Source organism: Anastrepha obliqua, chromosome 1, assembly GCF_027943255.1.
Source record: "Anastrepha obliqua isolate idAnaObli1 chromosome 1, idAnaObli1_1.0, whole genome shotgun sequence".
NCBI lineage: Eukaryota > Metazoa > Arthropoda > Insecta > Diptera > Tephritidae > Anastrepha > Anastrepha obliqua.
Genome location: NC_072892.1, coordinates 146,456,025 through 146,461,728, shown reverse-complemented (window position 1 = coordinate 146,461,728; position 5,704 = coordinate 146,456,025).

Sequence of the window (5,704 nt, the reverse complement as noted above, 5' to 3'; positions counted from 1 at the left end):
CGGAGAAAATGTTAATATCTCCCTCGCTGCCGTGTTCCCCAAGCATTTTTCATGGCTGCAGGATCGCAAAGACTTCTGTCTGAAAAACACTAGCAGTTTTTGGAAATTTTAAGGAAATAGATAAATTGGCTGACTTAGAGAAAACCCCTGCTCCGCCTACCGTTTCCGTCTTGTAAGCGTCAGTGAGGACAAAGGTGCAAGCTTTGGTGCAGATTTCCCCTCAATCCAATCCTGCCTATTTGGAAAGATTGCCCTAGCGCAACCCTCAAACTTTAGTTTGCGGTTAGAGAGATCTGTTCGAAGTTCGGAGGAATACGGTGTTAACTGCCCGAAAAAGCTACCATGTCCCTTGAGAGATTGCCTTCAGAGGCCAACCCCCTTTAACTTAATTGCATTTTAAGCTGCGATGGAAATAACGTAAAAATCGATGAGAAGCAAGTGCAAAACGATATTTAGGGCAGCACTGGAACAAGTTTTACAAGCTCCGGTGATGCCAATGCATGTAGTCCTTTGCACCCTCCCCAGTTTAGTGTTACTATAGCCTTTCCGAAGAGCTTCCCACCGAACTAGACATCAATACGTTAAAATTGGCGAGCCCACTGCGTTGTACATCCACAGCACGACCTGTGGCTTGAGTCCCCATTTTTTACCGAACATAGATTTGCAGGAGTAAAAGGCTATACTGGCCTTTTTTAGCCGATGTTCAATGTGTAGCTTCCAATGGAGTTTGGAGTTAAGTATTACTTCAAGATACCTAACTTCCGATGAAAGCGGGAGAACGTGGTTGTTTAATTTAGGAGGTCGAAAGGGTGGAGTTTATATTTTCTGGTAAATAGCACCAGCTCTGTTTTGTTAGACTTTACTCGGAGGCTGCAAGTGGCAGCCCAGTAACTGAGTACAGGTAAAATACGCCAAAAATTCGATTCATGAACGCCTAATTGTTGAGAACGTCGAGATATCGATTTTGAACAAGCGTTCAGCAATACATACTTTGCAGCACAGCAGCAATATTCGTAACAGAACGTCCAGTTTTTGGGGTGCCAGATCTCTTTCTATCTTTGCCAGAAAAGACCCTTTTGAAAGACCCTTCATTTTGCATTTAACACTTAGTTATCCTTATGAAATAAAAAAGATCTCTTGGGCTACAATTCACGCGTGACGTAAGCTGCTAATCGTGAATGGTTAAATATTTCAGGATAAAAATATTTTCCGAATTTACTTTACAAAACATTTTTAATTTTACATCGTTGGAAATTTTCTACTTATGTACACTGAAGGGCTGCTACACTCACTCACGCGTACTTCTTCTTCGCACTGTCGGGCGCTTTAATTGGCAGTAACTAAATCTTATTATAAGTTGATACTGCCTTCGGCTGTTTTTTACGCCGTTTTTCTAGGGTAATTGAATTAGATTTATTGCAGTGTTGTGCTTTCTTATTCTACTTCACAGCTTATCTCATAAATTTCCGACTGGATTAAGGTCAGATGATTGTGGGCTGTCTTTAGAATTTGAGGCATGTTGTACAGTATCCAAACTTGTTTTATTTCGGTTGTGTGCTTCGCACTCTTGAATTGTGGTAAGTGTGTGTCAATATTTTCTTGAGTTGCAGTCTAATGGAAGGTTTTTTAAATTTTCTTTCGAAACAAAGTCCTTTGTTATTGTATTTTAAATAAAAACTAGCTCACCAACAGCTAATGAAACCAATCCACAATCCACATACATAAATACCCGTATAAGTGCAAAGATGTCCTAGTCTTGAATAAAATATAGCCTTCCAACGCCAGCAGCTGCTATAGCTCTCTAAACCACGCCTCTACCATCACCAAACTTAATGGTTGGTATTAAATTGTTTGGATCCATTGCCACGTTTTTCTTTCTATAAATTTTAAACTGGCCATCACTTCCCCATACATTGAACTTTGATTTATCAGTGAAAATAAACCCCAAGTTCGAGCGTCGCTTAAAAAGTCCGTGCAAAGTAGAGAGCTGCCATTACTGCCGCATATCGAGATTATGTTTTGTTAGTAGCATCTCTTGGCAGAATACACACCAAATTTAAGCCAGACCGGCATATTTCTTTGTGTTTGGCATTCGTTGGAAACGAGGAAAGCGAGTGATTTTCCATTTCCATCGTAAAATCAAAGGAAGTAAGGTTCCAATTCATATCCCCCCTATTCTTCAGTCTTGGTTCCCTCGGATCCCTTGGATTACTATTTGTTCCCCAATTTGAACAAATGACTGGCGGGAAAAAGATTTTATTCAAACAAGGTGGTGATTGTAGAAACGACCTTCATTTCTCCAATACCTTTCATATCCGCCCTATTCTTCACCCTTGACAGAAACGAATTGCTATTTTTCAGACTTGGAAAGATTCTATTACTCTGAATGGATCAACAAACTACAACATCATTGGACGAAGTGTATAATCCTAAAAGGCTTAAAACAAGTAAGTAGGCCAGAGCTTTTTGTAATTTGGAGATTTGCGTTGTTGCTCTCTCAAAATGTCTTTATGCTCGAAATGCTGCTATTACTTAATAACCCATTTGGTAATGTGTGGCTTGGTGTTGTTCCATAAATGGAGGGCCTTCAGTTTTAGGTCGCTGCCGAAAGTCATAGTTAATACTTCACTTCTGAGTTAGGTTATGTATATATTCGTTTGGGGAAAAATAAATCCACTATGCTCTACATTGTTGTTGTTGTAGCAGTTAACTACGTCCTGTCAGTGTAGTGTAAATCAACGGTCGTCTTCGTCTAGCTCAGCTTACAGTTGACCCAGGTAACTTGCTGTTTCAACAGGTTGGGTCCAGAACGAGAGGGGTGTTAGATGAGTGGGTTTGATGGCGCATGTGAAATAAGTGGTTTGTGTCGTGCGGGGTGCCTTCACATGCCGGACATATGTTTAGTATGTCGGGATCAATTCTGGATAGGTAAGAGTTTAACCTGGTACAGTATCCAGAACGTAATTGTGCTAAGGTTACGCGGGACTCTCGAGGAAGTTGGAGCTTTTCGTCTGCAATGGGTGGTGGTTGGACTCCGATGACGGCATTCGGGGGTCGGGAGCTTAAGAAGGTGGTAAGAGTCTCCCGATGAATGTCGTTAATTGCCTGTCTGTATAATCTCCGATCCAGTAATTGTCGGTCTGTTTTGTCCTGGATCTCGTCCGCGTAATTGAGGATGAGGCACCTCCTACGATGTGCCTAGGAGGCGGCTCAGGCTCAAGGTGTCTGCATGGGTCGGACTTGGGGTAACACCCTAACAGGGTGCCCTGCTTGCTGGGCAGTTTATTATGCTCGCCTCGTCGTGTAGTTGTTGAAGTAGGGACATCAAAAGACATCCTGTCGCAGTTCTAATGGCAGGGTTTTGACAAGCCTGTAGCTTAGTCCACTCCAAATCACTGGATCCAGGCGGCCAGATAGCCGCAGAATAGTTTAAACCGGCCGACCTATGGCCTTAAATGTCGATATCAATGTTTCTTTGCCTTTGTTCCAAGTGCTGCCCGTTGTATGCGCTGAGAAGGAAAGCAGACTGTAACTCCCAAGATTTTGGGGTTGTTAACAATCGTAATTGGTGTGTCGTCACCTTTTACCTAAGGTTGCAGCTTGACCTCCTTTATCCAGGTGGGGAAGAGGATCGACATTGGCTTCGTGGGGGAAAGTTGTAGGTGCCTCGCAGTGAAGAAGGGAGAAAGGCAGGCGAGGTGGTCGTTTACTTAGGCGCACAGGCCATCAATGTCATTGCGCGACAGGGAGACTCCCTCTGGTGGCTGGGGGAGTTTCGAAATGTAGAAGTTGAAAAGCAAAGGATAAAGGACACCACCCTGCGGAACTCGTTGCTTTATTTCCCCATTGTTTAGAGATTTGGTCTCGAAATAGCACCGACGAATGACGATCACTCAGGTAGTTCGCAGTCCACCTCTTCAGCCCTGGCGGGAGTGTCGACTGTAAAATGTCATCTAGTAGCGTGGCGTGGCTGACTGTATCGAAAGCCTTTTGTAGGTCCAAGGCTACTAGGACAGTCCTTTCACAGGAGCGGTTTTGGTTAAGCCCGTGGTTAATCTGAGTGTTTATGACGGTGAGTGCTGTGGTGGTACTGTACACTTTTCGGAAGTCATGCTGGTGTGAGGCTGAGGTCAGGTATTTCGTGTAGAGTGGGCCTCAAGAGCCTTCACTAGTGGGGAACGGAGAAATATCGGCCAATAAAAATCCCTTTGGTTGGCAGGTTTCCAGGTTTCAGTAGTGGGACCACTCTCCCTGATTTCCACTTGTCAGGAATTATGAGAGTAGCTATGGAAATACTGAAAACTCTTGTGAGATGTTCTACTCCCAATTGACCCAGCTTTTGCAACATCAGCATGTTTATCCGTCAGGGCCAATGGCTTTAGAGTTACCCATTTTCTAGGTAGATGGTTGTAGTGATCGATATCTTGTAAAGTATTGATCAAACAATTAAAAGTTTATGCTCGTTGTCAAGGTGACATTTCACACTAAAAAAATGTGTTGTTTTTTGTTTTTGTTGCATTCAGTTATGAGTTATAGGTGGTTAACCATGGAAGTCTAAAAAGAGAAAATTCAGTACATTTTACAGTTTTCTTCGATAAGGGCGAAAACGCAAGCCACCCCACTGAAATTGTGAATAGTGTTTATGGCGCCGATACTGTAACAGTTAATTACGTGCAAATTTTGGCTTAGTCGATTCCGATTAGGCATTTTGATGTTAAAGAAAATGTCGATGATTTCGAAAATGTCTAAAATCGCAGAAAAAAGTAAGGAATTTCTTTTTCACCAAACTAATATTTTTGTAATCCCATTTATTATATTAATTGTTAATAAATTTTAAGGACTTAAATAAGTCTAATGCGATACTTATTTTGAGTAATTGGAGTTTTTTTTTCAAATTCTTTAAAATCCATAAATTCCTTCTGTTGCATTAAATACAGCCCTAATGCATATGTGTATGTGTGTACGTACATACGTATGTATTCAAATACAAATACTGGAAAATTTGCTATCATAAATCCCTATCACTCATTGCTGAATTCGCCTTTATGCTTCCCGCATGACTAACTCCAAGCGACAACAATAAATGAACAAAAGTTATTAACACATACACACACACATACATAAATGTGTATGTACAATTTGTATGTATAATCAAAATAAGATTCTTCTGCATTCGCGCAAAACTTTGTGAACGTGCTGTCATATACATTTGCCAAGTTTATGCTTCTGTTATTTGCTAAATAAATCCAACATAAGCCAAAAATGTATCTGTGCATATCCATATGTAGCTACGTATTATTGTTTACATGTACGTATGTATTTTATATACTAGAGTAATTTATTATTTACTTATTCCAAAACCACTAACAATGAATGTTATAATGACTAACAATTCTCAAATTTTAAAACAAACAGCAACAACTCAAAATATGGGCTTCAGCTCTTGTATGTTTAGGATGCCTGTTCGAAATTGGGTCAAGACTGGCATTACATAAGGCTGTGGTTGAGAAATGTCATAAGTATAGGATGCTACCGCGTCTTTACAAATGAATTTGTATTCATAGATATATATGTACCATTCTGATCAAAAGGTTCGCGATATATATTCAGAAAGTTCAATATACATGTTTGCTTCTCAAAATGTATTCCTCCGCCTTCAAAGTACTCCCCATCAACTTCAGCGCACTTATGCTAGCATTTGATC